General features: G+C 40.3%; 1 protein-coding gene across 1 annotated transcript in view; it reads left to right on the plus strand.

Moving 5' to 3' along the window:
• The first annotated feature begins 5,386 nt into the window (after positions 1–5,386).
• Positions 5,387–21,651, plus strand: part of LOC103379417 (lysyl oxidase-like 1) — a 146,937-nt gene continuing 130,672 nt past the window's right edge. The window contains exon 1 of the mRNA XM_008310963.3: positions 5,387–5,733. The gene's annotated coding sequence lies outside the window, so the exon portion shown is untranslated. The remainder of the gene's footprint in view (positions 5,734–21,651) is intronic.

Consider the following 21,651-nt stretch of genomic DNA (forward strand, 5'->3'; position numbering starts at 1 on the left):
CCACTGTAATGACTTCTGTTTACAGTGGAGGAAACAGCAGCGAAGCCGCCGTCTGATTAGAACTTATTGGGGAGATAAGTCATGGGTTATTCAGGATGGCGTGTTCTGCTCCTGGCCGCACATGAATTACTTACTGTATGAAGTGTGAAAATGGAGTAGAGACACTCATGGAGGCTGACCCTGAAGTCGTTACAGCCCTGTTCAACCCACAGGCCGTTTCTCTCCAAAGTCTTCTGCTGTTAAATGTACCAGTCTGAGGAAAGTAATTACAAAATCAACGGAGGAGTGAAAATCTTTCTCCTTAAATTCAAGATTTTGCAAACTCAGAGAAAGCCTTGTGGACAAATATACATTTTTAGATTTAATATATTGATATGTTTGTACTCTGATCTGATCTATTCTATTCATTAATTTTTCCCACTTTGGTCCACAATATTTTACTCTATCGGGGTCTGTATTGGCAAGAATCTAGGGATACGATACATGTTACTATACAAGGGCAATGATACAATATATTGCCATAATGGGCAATACTACAGGAATACGTTTCATCAATTTTTATTCTATACTTTATATATATATATATATATATATATATATATAATTTTATTATATATATGTTAATAATAATTCAACACAGTTTGTTTTTCCCAGTCCCAGGAGAGAGAGAGCCATATATTCATGTTTCAGATGTGGATTCTGTCAGTGACGACACGTCAGGATCTTTATGAACAACTTCTCCTGGAGGTAATTTAATAAAACAGTGGCTCAAACTTGGGAAAACCAAAGTCAGGCTTAATTTAGTGACTGAAACGTGTGCTTTGTCAGACACATTTAGTTGTGCTTGGCTGGGCTGTCCCTAATTAAAGTGTTCTGCTCCACAGAGTCCCAGGCTGGTCCTGACCATGCAGAAGGACTCGTGTTCTCTCCATCCATCACATCCACTGTAATGACTTCTGTTTACAGTGGAGGAAACAGCAGCGAAGCCGCCGTCTGATTAGAACTTATTGGGGAGATAAGTCATGGGTTATTCAGGATGGCGTGTTCTGCTCCTGGCCGCACATGAATTACTTACTGTATGAAGTGTGAAAATGGAGTAGAGACACTCATGGAGGCTGACCCTGAAGTCGTTACAGCCCTGTTCAACCCACAGGCCGTTTCTCTCCAAAGTCTTCACTGCTGTTTTGTACCAAAGATAATGATCACGCTCTCCCCGAGGCTGGCGATGATTAAAAGTTTGTAACACAGTATAATCAATTGAGCATGTTTAGTCCTTCCTCCACAAAACTTTAATGCTTTGATGCTGAGCTGAAGTGTAGTCAGACTTACAAAGGAGGATTCCACATCAGCTGCTGCTGCCGTGGCTGCAGTGAAGGCAGAGGTTGATGGAGCTGGAGCTGGAGGTGGAGCTGGAGCTGGAGCTGGAGCTGGAGCTGGAGCTGGAGCTGGAGGATCAGACATGACTGGACTGGAGAAATCTGGGAAGCAGGAGGTTAGGAAAAACCCAGACCAATGGTTCTCAGGCTAGCATGCAGTGGCTAGCCAACACCGATATTAGGGTTAGCCTAGCTGGCCTGTAGGCTAAAAGGTACATTTCAGTAACTTTTAACTCTCCTGTTTATTTAATTTGCACTTTATAAGATTTATTATTTTCATACAAACGTCACTGAGAAAAGTTCTGCTAAACCTTTGCCTGTGTGTAATAGTTATTTGTGGTTTATTGTGGTTTAATCGTTGGCCGACTGTAGGTCTTTCCTACTTAACAAAATGTTGTATATTTGCTGTATATTTTCTTGCTTACTTTGTTCTTATTTTTTATTATCAGATATATTTCTGTCCATGCACCAGCTCTGCTGCTGAAGCATGGAAACTGTCCATTGGTGTCATACGATGAGCTAGAGGCTAACACGGAGGCTGGTTGGAGGCTCACGGGCTAACAGCTAGCTGACTCAGAGGCTAGCTCGAAGGCTAACATGAAAATGGTTGGCCTATTTTTGAGGCCGCCCGAAGTCCTGCCAGTTTACACTTATTTGACTTTGAAGCTGACTTTTCTTTCTTTTTTCTTTTTTCTTTTAATTACCAACACCAAATATTTGAGAAAGAAATAACTAGTTTAGTTGCAGATATATTTTTTCGGGCACAGTTTAAGTTAAAAGATGACAGAAAAGTGTCCATAAAAACTTTAATATAGATTTAAAAAATATTAACTACGATGGAACTTTCACAGGGAACATGAACTAATTTAAGAAACTAATTCAAGAAACTCCAAAGTAAACTGGCATGAAGGCGTAGGAAGAACACACATTAGAGCGAGTGAAGCGTTTGCAGAGACACGTTAGGTGGAAATGTTCAAACCAGCGCCAAGTGTCATGGCGGTCCAGTCAGAACCACCGGCCAAGACAAGCTAGATTTAGTATCTCATCCAGACTTCATTTATTAAAAAGTATATGACTCTGACTTTGCATACTGTCATATAACCTGACATCAGTGTTAATTTACTGCTGAGATTTCCATAAGTGCTATGTAGAATGGATGTGTAATATCAAAATGGAAATCGATCGCTGCATTATCCTACGGCTGTGACAATTTCCTGGACTTTACTGAGTTCAACATTTGTCAGATTGTGCAGATATTACTCACAGAGTTGCCAAAACATATTAAGATAATAGTATATTTCACTTTTATTTATTTTGAGTTTAATAGAGACGTTTTTCCATTACTGATATTGTATATTTAGCCAAAGGTCATTAATCTTCCACCACTTAATCCTTTTTAGGGTCACGGCCAGAGCTGGAGCCATGAGAGAATTAGCATTAGCCTTAGCCTTAGCATTAGCCCCAGACTCAGTGGTAGCTCCATTCAACCAAACACCATGGTTAACTGTACATGAAGCCGTCACAGGAGCTGTCCATGGTCCTGAAAACTCATTCACTGAACAAAATGTCTGTCCTGGCAGAAGATGTAAAATCATAGGGATTTTTTTAATCAATAAATATTTACACAGCGTGAAACACTAACAAACATGATCAGACAAACAAGCTCAGATGGTCCGTGTCTCGTGTCTCTCGTTGTCCTTGAGAGACCAGTGGGTTTAGTCAATTAAAGTCCAGAATTGAACTGCTTTGGATATCAGAGGAGCCAACGCTGCTGTGACACTGATTTATTCTGACATGTTTATCAATCATCAACATTACCAGAGCACAAACGGAAGTAGAAACGGGGCATATAAATAGTTTTTATTGAATGGACCAAAATCTATAATTTAATCTATAATCTATCCACAAATAATCCACATCTCAGACTATGGTTCAGGCTTCATCCATTTGTCATCCACGGCTCCCTCGTGTGTGAATTACAACTAAAAATCAGTTGACTATGGTTCAGGCTTCATCCATTTGTTACTCTGTTTTAATTGTTCGTGCTGCTGGGAACTGGGAATTAGAAGATAATGATTGGTCCCTGTGAATGATGACGAATGAAGTTGAACAAATGTTTTTGTCTTATTAAGACCCTGTGTGTGCGTATGGGTGAAGGACCGTGGGGGGGTGAGGGACCGTGGGGGGGGGGGGTTGTGTTTGTGTTTGAAGGGAATGCGAGCGAGTGTTGTGGTGGCCACTCGCTGTTTCTGCCAAATTATGCGTGCGTGTGTTTGTGCTCTCAGAAATCCACATCAGATAAACTTTGGATTATATTCACTGGATAAGAATAATGAATAAATGCATCTGGACACTGACATTTATCTGTCAAGTTGCTTTTCTCGAGCCAAAGAGAAATGAAACTGAGGTTATTTCAGTGTTTTCTTGTGTTTTGACAGCAGAGTTTGCAGAGTAAACACTCCTCACTCCTAAAGCCTGACTGAGATGAACATGAATGATGGAGTTAAACTTCTGAACTAATCTGATACAACGTATCTTTAAGAATTCCACTGAGATTCACTGCACAGCCACGCTGCAGTGCTGAGACAGAAAACTGGAAAAACTGTTACAAAGGTTAATGATCGTGATCCTTTTCACAGACCGTAAACTCTATAATAGAACCACAATCAATATCTGACAGACAGGTTGCTCGTACGAGTCTTTTTTAGTTTCTCTGTAAGACACTGAAAACAGATGCAGTCAGAGTTAGCATGGTCGTTTTGACAGTTTTTATAATCACAGTAAGTCACGTGATGTGCCACTTCCTGGCCATTGACGAGTAAATCTGAAAAAGGGAAGGAGAAAAAAAAAAAAAGGTTTATTTGATTGGGCCTAATCCGTCTTTAGTATTCACAACAGAGCCGGATGCTGTGCAGGAACTGATGAACAGGACGTGTAATCAACACGTGGTGCTGTAATTCAACTGACAGGCAGCGGGTTTCATTACAGTCGCATCCCAGCAGGGGAGGGAGAACCAGCCAGTGGATCTTCAATGTTCCAACTGTTTGTCATCACTGGACACACTGGGGGCCTGCCACAAATCCTCCTCCGTACGACAGCCTCCAGCTCTGATCCATCAGGCCCAGTGTTTTTATGCTTTATTCAAAGTTTTGCAGAAATCCCGTGCTTACAGCTGAACCCAAATTAAAAAGTGAAAGGCAAGTTTTAATGAGCCTTCTGATACCAGAGGATGTTTTTTTTCTTTTTAGTTACTTGTGCAAAATTATATCATCAGTTTAGGACGTCCCTTTGCGCTCCATATGTCATGTGGAATTGAAAAAGAGCTTTAACATTCTGTGCTCTGGTTCCCAACGGTCTTGTTCTAATTCACACAAAAAACATAAAATGAGGGAAAAAAGAAAAATGTGTTACACTGGTATTCTATGACAAAAATGTTGGTTGTCCTTAAATAAATAAATAAAATAAAATAAGTAAATAAATAAAAATTTATTTTTAGTCCTCGATCCGAACACAAAACCCAGACCCAGTTCAAAACGAATAAAATGTATTTATTAATTACTTTTAAATTCTTTAGTCATTGTTCTTTCATTTAAGTTCCTGTGGCGTCAAATGTTTTATTATTATTGTTAAATGTAAAAATGTTCTGTAAACAACTAAACTAACAAATCAGTGGACACGTGTGTAGGTTCATTTAAACCTGTCATGCGTGAAGTTCGGAACCGGAAGTTCAGACTCTACATGTTTACAAAGAAAGGGATTCGCCTTTAGCTGAAACAGAATCAACGCAAACAAAGTACAGGATACGTTAGTCAACTGTGGATACGTTAGTCAACTGTGGATACGTTAGCCAACTGTGGATAAGTTAGTCAACTGTGGATACGTTAGTTAACTGTGGATACGTTAGTCAACTGTGGATACGTTAGTTAACTGTGGATACGTTAGTCAACTGTGGATACGTTAGTCAACTGTGGATACGTTAGTAAACTGTGGATAAGTTAGTTATTGGATACGTTAGCCAACTGTGGATAAGTTAGTCAACTGTGGATACGTTAGTTAACTGTGGATACGTTAGTCAACTGTGGATACGTTAGTTAACTGTGGATAAGTTAGTCAACTGTGGATACGTTAGTCAACTGTGGATAAGTTAGTTAACTGTGGATACGATAGTTAACTGTGGATAAGTTAGTCAACTGTGGATACGTTAGTCAACTGTGGATACGTTAGCCAACTGTGGATACGTTAGTAAACTGCCGCTGGTCAACTCCAGATCCCGCTGGTCAACTACGGATGCCGCTGGTCAAGTTGAAACGAGCGACACCAATTGTGGGACCGCTGACCTGGAGAAGACCACCCTGAGGTGAGTCTGACCTGCTGCATCTGAACAAGACATAAATGCTGTGTAAATGTCAGTCACGTGAGCTGAAGATGTTTATGTTTACGTGAGGTTTAACAGTATTCATGTACGCAAATAAATAATAGAAATAAATAAATGGGGTTGGCCTCAGGGGGGAGCCACTGTATCTACAGCTGTGGTAGTCGTTTCTTTAACAAAGTGTAAACGTGTTGCATCAACTGGGGACGCTGTAATTGTAGTTCAAATACACGGTGTGCTGATTGGACAAAGTTTGACAGCACATTACAGGAGTGGCTGGACTCAGTGATGATTAACCATCATCTAAATGACGTCAAGACAAATGATCCCGACTCCTATATGTTTCACAAGGATGTGAGATGACTAACAGTCAACAGTCTACGGTCAGTCTGGACTCAGAGGTGGAAGAGACTGCCCTGTAAACCTGGTTGTGTTTGACCAGGACCACAGCTGGTTCCTGACTTTGGAACACACGGACCTACATTTGTAATCACTAGAGAAGAAATATATTTCTTGGATAAACAAATGAAAAAATACGATTTTTATTTTTCTCAAGTACTTGCAAATATATGCATTGCCTGTGCAGTGAATTAGCAATTGTAGATTTAAATGCAACACAACATGATCCTATGCCATGAATATTTACATGTTGTTAATAAACAAATCGACTCAGTGCTGTAGAACGTCCACACGGTGTTGTGGAGCGTGAAGTTGCGATACTTCCGTGTACCGATATCTTCTTAAACCCCTGGAAAGGATGAACATCTGAGGCTCAGGAAATGGTTTGCTTCAGGCCACTCTTAAATCTGTCATCCACATCAAGCTGTGCTCACTTTACAAAAAGAATAGAAAAACAGCTCTGGCTTTAGCAGTGGTCATAGCTCATATGTTGAGAGATCCCTGAGGCTGTAATGAACCCTGGCTGAAATGCCTGCTTCTATTGCATTCAGGGCTGCCGTTACGTGAGGCTGTTTTTATCTGCAGTCTGAACTTCTCTTTCCAGAACAATCTACCTTTAAACCCAAGGAGGCCACGGCAGCTCCCCTCTCTTGTTTGGTTTAAAATCCATCGGCTCCAGTCTGTGACACTGGCCGTATCATTAGCAAAAAAAAAAAAAAAGAAATAATAATTTGGAGTGACTTAGACTAACAAGTTGTCTGAACCAGAAGCCCCTGAAGTGACTTTAGATGTTTTATCACAGTAGTAGCAGCTGCTCATTAGCTCCTTGCAGTGTTATTGCAGTTTGGCTTATAAGAAACCTGCATATTATCCATGCTCGGATGTAAAAGAGAGACGGCTGATAAATTGCATAATAACCAGATTAGCAATGTGTCACGCTAAGCCCCTCGCAAATGGCAAGGGAATTGGGAAGATTCTCCCCTCTCTGTGAGATGAGGACGATATAAATAGAAACCTTGAAGCACAATTTGTCAAGTTACATGAGCAGACATGTATTTCCCCCCTTTTCAACCCCAGCCTAAATGTGAAGGGTCTTTGAAACAGATTTCCTGATGAGAATATATTAACTTAGTCTGAGTTCCAATAACTTATACTGTTCTGTAGTAACTTTTACTGGAGGCCACTGTAAGATTTTATAATAAAAATAGCTGAAATTCACCATTCTTTTATTGATGAGGTGAAATGATGAAGCAATATTAAACAATTATTGGGCCTTACAACTAATTCATTTTTGTAAATGTGGTCTTTGAACTTGCAACCATCTGTTAAACTCTGCGCTCCATCCACTGTGACAAAAGGACAATTATGATTTTCAAATTTCTAATTACTTTGAACGTCTCACTTTACGTGCAGAATTGAATCTTGTTGTTGACGTGAAAAATATTTCAATACTTTGTATTTTAAATCCATGTGCATTTTTTGAGGACTGACCCTACTGGCCACTTGCAATACTGCAACCTAAATGGCATTTGCAGGGCACACATTAGGTATAAGGCATTTCTGTTCCATTAAAATCACCACTTTTATGTTGACACACTCAACAGTAGTGAGTTTAGCAGCAAGGAAAGAGTTCAAATCTCCTCTGAACTAAAGCAGTGCAGTTATCTGTGTTGGGCAACAGTGAAACGTTTACATAGTTTTGTCAACGCTCCCAGTTTCTGGGACTTTTGGTTCAATGACATTTAAATGGAACAGGTTTTTCCCGTGGCGCTCGTAGCTCGTATCAAAGTTGTGATCTGTGTTCTGTTGGTCAGACTGACGCAGCGTTCACCGCAGATGAGATTTGTCATTTTCTGTCCTGTAGGTTGGCTTGTTCTCTTCAGTCGTAACATGTTCTCATGGTGTAACGTGTGTTGATACAGTCGGCTGCTACGAAATACACAAACCAGAGTTGAGGCCTTCGACCAAAGACAACCCTTTGATTTCCTCTGTGCCTTTGGATGAGAACGGCTAACGTGTTTGCTCTGCCGTGGTCGTTAACGTGTTGTGGTTTTTCTTCTTCTTTCGTGTCAGTGGAACTGCAGCGTTGCTGTTCTCTGCAGGACAACAAATGAAAACTGTGTGTTCCAGTGACGCTGCAAACAAGCCCAGCCATGAATTTAGAACAGGATATTGGCTGGAGGGGAGCTGTTTGGAAAGTAATTACATCAAAGGCTGTTGTGGGAATATTTGCCACACAAAAATTGCTGCTGATGATACACAGGGCCCCACAGGGTAGTAATTAGGAACTCCTGCCTTATGGCCGCTGGGCTGTGGCTCTTTCCTCAGGTTAAACAATTCCCACATTTATGATCCTGCAAATGTATAGGAGCTGCAGTCAGTGCTGAGATCTGTGTGATGTCTGTCACTCCTGAAAATGAAGACACGCCACTTGTGCTTGTGATTATGACATTTTCTTAGAATGAAGATGAAATATGGATGAATACTAACCTATAACTAAACCTCACAATTCAAACTTCCAGTAAACGAGACAGAAACAGATGCTGTCTCCTATTTCTCCAACTAATAAATCTACAGTGTCGACAAATCTAAATGAAAAGAGTAACAGCAACCCCATGTGAGACAGAGATGGCAGCAGATGCTCCAGCTTTGGGGGGGTACAACAGCTTGTAATGTTCCAAATATTTTCTAAGGGAATCACTGGGGGTCTACCAGAGTGTTCCAGAGTTGTTGAGTAGCTCACTGAGCCACCAGGAGTTGATATTTGGCAAACAGTGCAGTAGGGAAGTACTACGTTTGAGGTACTGGAAAACTCCTGAAGGATATAGTGTGACATTTGTCCTCACTGTAGAGCTTGCTTGCTAACTGCAAAACGGCAGGCTAAAAGCACCATCTTTCTCTACAGTTAGTAGAGAAACTTACTTACTTACTCTCTACTTACTTACAGGGGCATCTTGCTGGTTACCATGGTAATGTAAAAGGATACAGTGAAGTTGAGTCAGGTTCTGGTCTTCTCTCCCACTGAATGTAGGCACTGTCCCTTTAGTAACAGTTTGTCTGTTGGGATTTCTGTTTAGTTCAGAGCCTCACTTGTGACAAACACAACCTGGTGGGTCGTATGGCTGCACATGATTTAACTCAGGTGTAATCTTTCTGAGATGTGTGAGGCAACTGAGAAATGATTGATTTACTAAGTTCTTAACTCGGATTGATTTCCTAAAGGCCCTGGAAGTCATACATGACAGAGAGAGTAACTCTCTAGTAGGCTGCAGGTGTAAGAGTGAGGAGGTTTTTGGTTTAACTAAACTAACCAGATAATGTTAACTTTGTTGGTTATCATCGTGGCATTTTGTTAAGAGTTGTTTAAAGACAGCTATTTACACTTCTGATCAATATAAGTCTTCAAATTCTAACGTTTTATTTGAGACTTCTTCTATTGTCCAAATGTGTTCATCAGTCTTCGTCTTCGTCTGGGTCACTGGGCAGCGGTCGGATCTGAGCCCAGACATGGAGAGAGATACAGATGCACCACTGCACCTGCCAGTTGGCCTTCCATTATTTTATTAACCAAGGATGGATTTTAGATCTAGAGGTTCTGTTCCTCGTTCCTACACGTGGTTACAAACTGGACGAGTCGCTGCAACAAGTCAAAAAGAAGATGATCAAGAATTGAATGATTACTGCAGAGATGTAGACGCCTGAATGTCACAAACAGCCAGGGAACACCGTGTGGTCCTGTGTCTCATTTCATTCATTTCATTTGTCTGTGTGTTTTGTAGGTGTTGAGGTAATGAGAGGTGTCTTTTCCTGCCTCCATTCACTACAAGGGTTATCAGTGTTGAGAATCATATAAAATGCCGTGAGCAGATGTGGTTGATAAAAACCCTGAACTTTTTAGGGTCCGTTATTGTTGTAGCCTCAGGGCTTTACAACAGTCGCACCGTGTACAGTTATATGGAGAGAGATGGAAAATTAGGAAAAGAATGGAGCCACAGTGTCAATACAACAGGAGCATAAAAACCATAAATGCAGCAAAGTCATAACAAGCCCAAGTTCAGCCTGAGTTTAAATGCACAGAGATGGGATCTCATCAAACCTCCTTTTACGTTTATACTCCAGAACTCCCCTCCCTGTGAACGTTCCACAGTAAATGGCAAACCAATGGTGAACCATGGTGATTGTGGATCCCATTTTTCCAAAGAAGAATAACGAGCTGTAGATGCAGTCGTGCTGTCTATACAAGATGAATTCCCACTGTTTTCTTATATTGATTCTCCTGTGCTGATGATCAGCAGAAAATCTTTTACAACAGCTACTCATTTCCCACATGAGGTTCCCATAAGGCGTTTATACTGTATGTTTTTCAGTGAAACACTGGCAGCTGGCTGCTGCTGATGATGCTCCCTTTGTGCTTGTCAGATTATTGCCTAGACCCTCAAACGCGCAGGCTATTTTTAGACGGCTAATAAGGATTCATTTAAGGTGACGCTTTCGTTTACAATACCGTCAGTGAAAAAGCCGAAAAATGTGAATGAAATTGATCAATTATCCACCAGTCATTGTGTGACTAAATAAATAGTCTCCCACAGAACAATAAAACATGGATGTGTGAGATCCTTGACTGAATCATTAATGATTTGCCGAGGTTTAAACTGTGTCCATGACATCCAATCCATCGTTAATGTTTCAACATAATCAGCCTTTTTCTCTCTCTCTCTGAACAACCTCGACATGGAAGATCTGGTCCTCTGCTTGGAGACACCGTCTGTCTCTGGCACAGCTGTCACATATCGTGCTCCATTTGAACCTGTATTTTTTACTGAAACAGCCACAACGGCTACTCTCATTGGCCAAACTGTGAACGGCCGTCCTGCTTCGACAATAAATACTCGTAAAAACCAATGCTGAGGTAATACTTGAGCCAAGTCAGCTTGTATAATTAATGAAAGCACCAGATTGATGTTGTACTGTCGGACAGTCACTTCACCGTGGAGCCGTTACAGCACAGTAGAATCTATAGGACATAGACTGTCCACGTAGACGGTAAAGAACCGTTCCAACATGAGAGGAGGATCAGATTTTCATTTTTAAACTTTCTGTCATGAGGCAGCAACAGTACCAGATGGCGCTAGTATTCATTCCCCTCCCCATTGTAAATGAAAATTACGAGAACAGCAGTGTTCTTCAAAATGATTATAAATGCAGCCTTGTGATAATCGCCAGTAAAACAGGCAGTGGGATTAGTTACTTTTATTGATTCACTATGTCGTCCCTGTACACCAGGATTTGCAATCACATCTATTAAGGCAAAAACATTTGTTGCTTTGCTTTGCCTCATCTACATCAATGAATTGTTGTTGGCTCCAAAAAGCCATTTTCTTAATCAGCTCCTTATTATGGCTGATGGAATTTAGTGTTCCAGAAAAATACTTTATTACTGCTGGGTTATAAGCATATTTAGGCCAGTTAGAGCAGCAGAACACAAAGATGGCCGTCTGTGAGTAACCTCATTGGTTACAATAAAAAGTTTCTGTTGATAAACATTAGTTATTACGAGGCATTGGCACTAATTGGACTGACTTGGATATTAATAGTTGAAGCATCAGGGCTGTTGTCACTGTGAGGTTTGACGCCGCTGTTCTGGGTTCATTTCATTAAAGACACATGAATTCTCTGCTTTTGGGACGGATGGACGTTGATTCAGCTTTTTGTAAATGTCCTGATCGTTTCCATGTCAATATAAGAAGAAGAGTCACAGCTGCCACTATAAAATGCTGGGTTTTATGGTTTTCTTTCTTGCTCGTCTGAAATGATAAAACAGCAAAGCATTTTTATTATAAATGCAGATACGGCTCAGCTTTAATTTGTAGCTTTAAGTTACTTTTGTCTCAGTTCATAAGGAGGGAACTCCAGCTGATCTACTCTTTCTTTGAGAACACAATACATTAAAAACACATACAGTCTCTTTGAGAACACAATACATTAAAAACATTAAAAACCAAAGTTTAATATACAGTCTGTTTGATCTTTGAGGTGCGTTCTCTTAGGTTTTACTCTTTTCTCTTTTGTTTTCTACAGTAGTACTAGTTCATACCAGAGGACAGCTGCTGTTACTGGTGTTTATGGAGGAACCAGTGAAATGCACTTATATAATTATAACACACTGGTACAGTTAAGGTTAAACCTTTTTTAAAGTACGATATAAAGGTACATTTGTATTTAATCTTTATCTGACAGTCACTTGTAACAGCACCGTATATGGGTGTGTGTGTGTGTGTGTGTGTGTGTGTGTGAGTGAGACACAAGTTGCTCCTACAGCAGCAGCTCTGCTTTGTGTAATCACTTGGATTTGAATTGATTTAAAATAAACAGTTCTAATAATGATCCTGCTTTGTTCCAGTTCCACAAGTGAATGTTTTCAGGAAGGAGAGTGTAGTTTAACACATGTCACTGGAACAGCTTCACCCTGAGGTATTTCGTCATCTATAGGAAGGCTAACTGTCATAATGGTGAGCAGCTTTCAGAGAATGTAGCTGTGGAAGTGAAAGAAATCATTTCTGTGCTTGAGAATGAGGGAACGGTTGCTATGGTGACTGGTTGGCAGACGCGTCGGGATGGCTGTATGTTCTGTGGGCCAGGACGTTGGACGGGGCGTGAAGCGGCCCAGATACTAATGTGCATTGTGAGGTGTGGGGCTGTGCGTTAGCCTGGGAATTCATGAAACCTGCGTCCTTTAAATCCCACGTGTCGTCCTGTTCAGAATGCACTGCACTCAGAACAGATTTCACAGGCTCTTCATATGCAGATTAGTATATGTAATTGTTGAAGGGCCTAATTCCCGACGTATGAGAGGAAGGAGGAAATGCATCCAAAGATGTGTATTCAAATGAAATATTCAAGGTCTCTAATGAAATATTCTGTCAGTTTGGGTTTTTATGGGCGACTCCTCCGTTGGAGCTGCTTTTAAGAAAAGAGAGGCAGGCTGCTTTAATGAGCTGCTGAGCAGCCACAGCCAGCCCTCTGCACTCTGCCAGCCTTGTTTGTTCAGGCGGCTTTATTATTTGTCTGCTGTGGACTCATCATTGCACAGTGATGGAGCAGACATTGCATTAAAAGCTGGTTGAAATCCTCTCCCTGGAGAATACACAGGGTGATCATTTTAAAGTTAGTCTTTTCTGTCCTCGTGTTCATTTCTCATATTCTCCACCACCGAGATAATTATGTCTTTTAGGCACACACTTCATTCTTTTTTTTTAATCTATAAAACATTTTCAATTAACAAGAAGATGAAAATTGATTCTCCATGTGTTCGAACACTGTTTTTTTGTTTTTTTTTTTGTGACAAATGGGTGAATCTGAAGGCTTAATTAGAGACGCACTGGATGTGTTAATCATGTCAAGAAGAAAGAAGCTGGAGTGTTAAATGACTTCACAATGCAGTGACTCAGGCACAAAATTAGGATGTTCTTTAATGGTGTGAAAGTAACTGTGAGCTGAGGTAGAATACAAACAAGAAAAGGAGAAACATGGAACTGTTTATGCTGGGCTAGGGTTAGGTGGAACCGTTAGCCTTGGTCATACTGAGCCAAGCAGAACTGCAGTCAAGCCATAACATTTAGGTTCAGATTTAGTCTCTCAACACGATTCCAAAAGAAATCCAGAGGAATGTATTATGTTTGAGCATCTATGATTCCAAAAGTTAAAAATGGCAGTGTTTTCTTTTTCACTTGGCTGCGTCGTCTTATCATGAGTTATGTTTGCATGAAATTAATATTCAGATTAAAAGTCTAATATTAACAAACTAATGGGGAAACAGTCAATTGATTATTTGTTCGTTCCATGATTAAAAAAAAAAAAAAAATTTCCCCTATTTTTTTTCTAATTTTTTTTGGTCCAATGTTGTGGTTCTGTCTAAGGTTCTATGGGCCAATGTTGTGGTTCTGTCTAAGGTTCTATGGTCCAATGTTCTGGTTCTGTCTAAGGTTCTGTGGTCCAATGTTGTGGTTCTGTCTAAGGTTCTATGGTCCAATGTTGCGGTTCTGTCTAAGGTTCTATGGTCCAATGTTGCGGTTCTGTCTAAGGTTCTATGGTCCAATGTTGCGGTTCTGTCTAAGGTTCTATGGTCCAATGTTCTGGTTCTGTCTAAGGTTCTGTGGTCCAATGTTCTGGTTCTGTCAGTTCTGTCAGTTGATTAAATGTGTGTTTGTGTTTGCTGGAACATTCCATTTACTGTTATAAACTGTATAAAATGTCCTACCAACGTGTCCACTTGCCTTCTTTTTCTTATGCACACTAAAAAAACAAAATTGAAACGTGAAACAAAGCAAATGCAGATGAGAGAGAGAGAGAGAGAGAGAGAGAGAGAGAGAGCTACAATTATCGCTGCCCATGTAAAGAGCTGAATCGTGCTTAAGAAGGAAGTCACTGTGACACGTTTGCCTGATTGAAACTCAGTTCTCATAAACACTGCAGTCACCTTTATAGTCTCCAGACAGTTTGATCCCTGGAAGCTGGAATAAAAGCCTGGAACCAAAAGGAAATACAAGGTGACGCCACGTTAGCTCAGTGTGATCAAGAAGGACTGAGTTCCTGCTGGGTTTTGAATGTATATCCTTTCCTTATCCGTTCTACTGTGTGATTATCCTGAGCCTCGTCACCGCTCACTAACTCGTCCTTTATTTATATATATATTTATTGTAGATCAACATCAATCAAGTTGAGTGAGTGCAGCTGTAAATGAAACAGTTGAAAGAAGAATAATTGATTGTCAGGTTGACGTGACTAAAGTCAGTCTCTGTCTAATCATTGTCACCATAACTGTGGTCAGATGATTATTGTCCTGGTTGTTTGGTCAGTGATTAAGGACATAACCTGTAAACTGGCCAATGGTAACCACTACCCAACCACCATAGAAATAGAGTTAAAGGAAAAGCTAGCTTGACCAAAGAAGAATCTGTTCCAATCTGGATGAATGTGTTTTTCATTTGTTCTGGTAGATCTTTGCCCTCAGTGCCCTCAGTGCCCTCAGTGCCCTCAGTGCCCTCAGTGTCCTCTGAGCGTGCTCACAGCATCTCTCTGCTCCGTCTTCTCTGGCCTTGGCTTCTTCAGCTCTGTCTGCTCTAGACCTAAGTCAGTACTCATAGACTGTTAGATGTCTGGGCAGCTTCTGTTTAGAGAATATAGATCTATATATAATAGATTGATGTTGTTGTGACTCCCTAATGATCGGGTTTTTCTTTTCTTAAAACTCATTTTTTTTAAAGCTTGTGTGTTAGCCTTTCTCCACCGTTCCTGGTTCCTAACGTTGCTAACATTTATGGAACTAAACCCACGTCCTCTGTTGTTGTTTATTTAGGGCTATGTTAACAGTTTGGTTGTAAAAATGTGAAATTATTACAGTTTACTATATCACATTAAGACTAGTTGGCTAAAATAATTTGTCTTTTTGTTTCCTTTTATCATTGGTCAGTTGATTTAAATAAACAGAACTAACCTTCTACTCAACGAGCCTCAAACTTATTTTTTCTTGTTAAATGTAAAATGATGCTCTCTCTGGACTGACGTCGGTCTTTAAAAAAAAAACTTCATAGCACTTTACTGTCATTTTACTTGTGTCTGTATAAGTTTATTTGTTTTACTGAAATGAAGACGGTGTGTCTTGACAGCTGTCTACGAGGAAAAGTAGCAGCAAACAGGATGATTTCACATCTGGTTAAGCACGGCTCATCACTCCTTACTAAATTTAAAGTGGCGTTTACCCTGGCCACCAGCCTCGGGCGTCATCATGTGGAGATTTGAAATGAAATAAGAAAAGCAGTTGAGGTTTTTGGACAGACTGTGGAGCCCTGTACCACACTGACAAAAGTCTGTCATCCTGCCTAATCCTCTTTCTTCTCTCTGGCACCACTCTGGGACGAGATCTTGTCTCTGCCACAAAAAAGCTGGAAGTTACATGAGACACAAAGAGAAGAGAATCCACGTCTTACTGTAAAATCCCGATGAGAAAAGGCTTAAGCTCCGCTGTATCTTTGATTGCCTCCTAATGAAGATAAAACACAGAGGAGACCTTTGTGATGGCCTCACATCCACACACTCACGGCGAGACCCAGACACACTGTAGTGGAACTAAGAATGAAATGGTCAGGACGTGAGGCCTGTGTGGGGTCAGGGTCAGGGTCAGGGTCAGGGTCATCACGGTGGAGGATCAGTTAAATCCTTCAGCTGATATCCATGTGTCAAAACTCAGGGTTTGGTCCCGTAGTTTTGTTAATTAATCAGCTCAGCTGCATCTTCAAAAACATCAAATGTATTTCTCAGGTATACAGTGCATGTGTGCGTCATATTGATGGCCCTGTGCTACTGTTTCATGGTTGATATTGATGATATGGTTGCTGCAGCTTGGACTACATGCTGCTCCTGACATCAGTCCAGCAGGTCATGGGCTGCTGTTATAGTGGGTTTTATTTGTTTGTATCGGATCGACCCGTTCCTACTTCATACTGGTCAGAAGTTGCCTCAGACCAGACTGACAGACTGACAGACTGATGGTCTGGTCTGGTCACTGGAGCCTAGAACTTTAGTACATTTGGTAAACAGGACAACATGCAGCAATGGTTGCCAATACACTAATTAACAAAGGGTTGATCTGGCTACGTTGACAAGGGTTTGTACCCCCTCACCCCTCATAACCAGCAGCAGCAGCAGCAACATCAGCAGCAGCAGCAGCAGCAGCATCAGCAGCAGCAGCATCAGCAGTAACAGCAGCAGTAACATCAGCATCAGCAGCAGCAGCATCATCAGCAGCAGCATCAGCAGTAACATCAGCAGTAACATCAGCAGCAGCAGCAGCAGCAGCATCAGCAGTAACATCAGCAGTAACATCAGCATCAGCAGTAACATCAGCATCAGCAGCAGCAGCATCATCAGCAGCAGCATCAGCAGTAACATCAGCATCAGCATCAGCAGCAGCATCCCTGTCCTCCAGTCCAGTCTAATGGCTCATAAATGTTTTATAGCAGTGCAGGATAACACCATGACATCTGGTGATGTGGTTCTGTCTCCACCACTGCCAGTTCTTTCACACTGTGATGAAAAGATGCCCACTGCCCCTGGGGCCCCCCCCCCCAGTTACAGGAAACAGGCTGGTGTCAGGCTCTAAATGTAAATGAACTCAGATAACAACAGCTATGAAAGGATTTTATTTTAGTCTGAGAATTATTAATGTTAATAATTAATAAATAAACTGGAACGTTTGGTTTCCCATACAGATACAATGAGACTTTGTCTCATTTCATTAGAGACAGTCAAGACACAGTTATAAAAACCTTACACTCCCCGTCCCTTATTTTGCTCCCAAAAACACAACTGTGGTGCAAAAATTATTGCGACGGCTGAAAATCTTCAGCCTTTGATCTTTGCAACCATCCAACCATCAAAGAGATCGCTCCTCCTAAAGTCAGACAACCACTTCACAGGATGCTGCTTCATTTCATCGACTTTGACAGAATGTTGAGCAGCGTCTCTCATTTCAGCTGGTTAGTAATCTCTGCTCACCAACGCTGAGGCTTCATTGCTTTCCAGATCACAGGCTTCCAGCCAGTAGCACAAAGCTACTACAATAATAAATTTGAAAGTGAGGTGCTGCCTGTGGCTATCAGTGCAGCATAAATTGAAAAAATACACTCTGGCTTTTTCCGATGCTGGGGGCAATGAATTTGAACCATAAATCCATTCTTCAAATAGCATTTTCTGTATGCTCACTCAGGCCTCCACTTTTCTCTACACCGTGTGTTGAAGAGCTGTTGAGATGTCACCCTCATCCAACACATGTTTTAGGCTAATGTTGAATCGTTGAACTTGTGCTTAACAAATGGAAGGGAAGGATTTTTGTCCCTTGTGACTTTGTTTCAGTGACATTTTTGATCATCGTTACCAGAACTACTGAATTCTAAGTCAATTTTGGCAGTTTTAATTTTTGATCTCTTACTTGGCCTTTGCAAATAATCACATTTTGATTTACAGTATATCTGAACTCAACAGCTGTAATAGAAAAAGTCTGCAATAAAGTAAAACATATTTTGTATTTTTATTTATTTTTTTTACTTGGTTGATTTTTATTTGCTTTTTATTGATAACTAATGCATAAAATCGGTTTTTGCAGTATTTTCAGATGGGAAGGCAAAGTTGGATATATGAGCAAAATGAGGCCTCAGAATAAAGTTCAGTGTTACCACCTGTGAACTACATATAGAAAGACCCCCCAGTTACCACACTGCAGAATGGTGTCAGCTCCTTCAATGTCCTGGATTCTGCTTTCTTTACATGCAGTCAGTCAAAGCACGTTGATGTCTGACTTTATCATCTTTACAGATTATACAGAGGAATTACAGCTTAGCCTTCGATAAATTCAACAAACAGCATAAATGTAATTCATGTTAATCACAAACAGGAAATGGGTTTTAAAATGTGCCGTCATTGTCCGAGGACCTTGAAGAGTCAACGTGAACTTACTCTTCCTCGTCACGTTCTTCCTGTTCTGTCCTTCTTCATTTTGCAGCGATTTCTTCAACTCAACATTTTCAGATCAGTTAACAGTAATTTGTCATTTATGACAGTGATGTTTATCAACAAGTACAGGCTCAGCTCTGCTCTGAAAACCACCTTCCAGCCTTTGTATCTAACGTGGGTGCAAATATAACCCAGTTTACTCAGGTCAAACTACAGGCAGTGGGTGCTTTTGGTTTTTAAGGAGTAGAAAACAAATTAGACACTTTACATGGATACGTTGTAAACCAACGGGGAAATAACCAACAACTATTATTAAGTCCTGCTGACCTTTGACCTTTGAAGTTTCTTTCCACCAGTTAACACAGGTTAACACATGTAGCAGCAGAGATTAACGTTTTTTGCCAAAGCATTAATTAACGGTTGTGACGACGACGTCGACTCTCAACGGCATTCACACGACATTGGCAGGAAGTGCATGGGAATTTGTAGTTCAGGAGACATTGATTAAATATGCTCCAGACAATTAGCTCATCAAATTGAGTGTGTCCTCCTCTCCTGTGGCAAGGTGATGTCATCGTTTTATGGGGCATTAGGCAGTGGTCCTCCCTGTGTCTCCTTAGACGTCACTGGAGAACAAGCCTCGGCGGAGGAAGCGATTTTGCCGAATGCTTGTGTATAAATGTGAGTCCTGCAGGGTAAAGAGAAGGCTGAGTGATCCTGTTAGACCAGTGTCAATACTGACGCCCATCACTGTGTTTGCCCTCCCTGCAGGGTCGCAGGCTCGTCTGGGATCTCAGTGACATCTCAGTGATGTCTGCACACGGCTCCTCATTCTGAGATGCAAATATTCCTGATACAGGAATACAGACACCAACATTATCATCGTATTTGATTATCACTAGGTTTTAGTTAGAAGGTTGGTTGATATTCTAAAATACAACTTTCAAAACTTTTTTGTGAACTTCACTCACCATCTGTGCTTCACTGTCAAGGCGAGTAAATGTCAAGTTGTTGTCAATCTGTTTTCCCATTGGTTCCAGAAAGTTCTAGGATTGACTTTTATAGAACTTATTGACCAAATTCTGTCCTGGCCAATTCCTGGTTTCTCTCATTTTGCTGCAGTTTATCGTGGTTCATTCTAATTCACATAAACAAACGTGAACTCTTGACTCTCATGTATTTGGAGGAACATTAATTTCATTGGTCAAAGATTTCTTTCCTCACCCCTGATACAAGACTGTTGTCAGTTTGCTGTGGCATTTTATTTGAATCGATAACTTATTATTATTATTATTATTATTATGTTTTATGTATTTTCCTGACAACGTCAAACATAGTGTAAAATTTCATTTTTTATGTCATTGTGAGACGTGATTTTTCTTTCTTTACTGCAGGGTGGAAAGATTTAAGATCACAAAATATCTGAATACGTAGAACAACCTGATTATTTTTGGCAAGAATAATACAAACAGTATCTTCTAAAATTTTGACAAAAGTTGAGATGTAGAACTAAAATATGCTCATTTCTTTTACCTACAGAAACATCAGCATGTTGAAGGAGTGATATCACTACAGGCAGATACTCTGTTGCATTGGTGTCAGACATGAACAGTTGTATGGAGCCATCGCTAACCTTCATTTAACTTGGCTTTGAAATATTTACATATAGAAACAAACCAACAATAAAATGGTTTAAAAACAGCTTATTCTAAATGATTTATATCAGGACCAGGATATTTAATTATTAAAGTCTAATTTATTTCACTTCAAATCAGTCCAAAATACCTGGTGTGGTTCTGATCTGTCAATCAGTCTGTTTGATCAGTTCCAGTCAGTTTGTAGTCCTAGTATGACCTGCCGACCTCCATCACTGCAGCCTCTCTGAAGCTGGTCATCAGATGACAAACAGTCAGTCAGCAACAGTCAGCCAGTGAACTCACTGGAGGTTTACCCAAACTGGGATGTTGTCTGTTGTTCACTCACCGTGTGATTGTCAAGGTCAACATGCAACACAGTCTGAATATTGTTTCCATGCCAACCGTTGGCAAAAACAAATAAACAAAAAAAACCTGACTGTAAAAGCAGAGTAGATCAGGAGGAAATAAATAAAAAAACATCTTCAAAATTATTAGTTGTGATCAGGCAAAAAGAAACTCTGTCTTTTTTTCTAATAAACCTTAGCTTTTTAACCTATTTACCTACCGTACAGTGTCAACAAATGATCCAGTCTGATGGTGTTCACTGGGAGTAACTGTGTTACTCTGTGTACAATAAATACAAACAGGTTTATATACAGTAAACACAGCCTTTTAGCTGTGCTGGAGTTAATGTTGGTTTACAGGAACACCCTGTTTCCTTTCATCTAAATAACATTCACTCTTCTCACTGAAGGCAGGACAAAAGAAACAAAGAAAAAACATTGGTGAAAGAAGGAGTAATACTTTTGGTATTTAGTCACCTCAGTACATGCAGTCACTTCTGCTAAAGACTGAATAGAAAACATAGAAAGTTGGTTGTAAACATACTGTGGAAATTTCAATTTCAATTTCCTGAAAACCTGGAGAGCTCCACTGGTTTTTAACGTTCCTCCTTCAGACCTAATGGTTCCTAGGGCTTCTAGAACTAAGGCTGAGGCTATTCAACATCAATAGTAGTTAGATAATAAATGTCCAACACTGTCAAAAGAATGACACATATGTTTGGCTGCAGGATGTCTGGAACAGAAGTGTCCTGCACAGACACAGTCCTTTAATCCATTTATATTTAGTATGAAATGTCAGAACCTGTTTGACTTTTATTCCACTGTAAAAATCTTCAGTAAATATTCAGTATTTAGTTTGGCTAAAACACACATTTAAATTGTTTTCTTGGACAAACTGCATGTTACACCGTAGAGGATAAAGGCACAATTACCGTATTTATATAACGTCCCTCAACAGGTTTTTTTCTTTTCATCTTTCTGTTTTCAGCAGTTTGTGTTCAAACCTAATGTGGTGC

The sequence above is a fragment of the Cynoglossus semilaevis genome, chromosome 5 (assembly GCF_000523025.1).
Source record: "Cynoglossus semilaevis isolate Cse_v1.0 chromosome 5, Cse_v1.0, whole genome shotgun sequence".
In the NCBI taxonomy this organism is placed as follows: Eukaryota; Metazoa; Chordata; class Actinopteri; order Pleuronectiformes; family Cynoglossidae; genus Cynoglossus; species Cynoglossus semilaevis.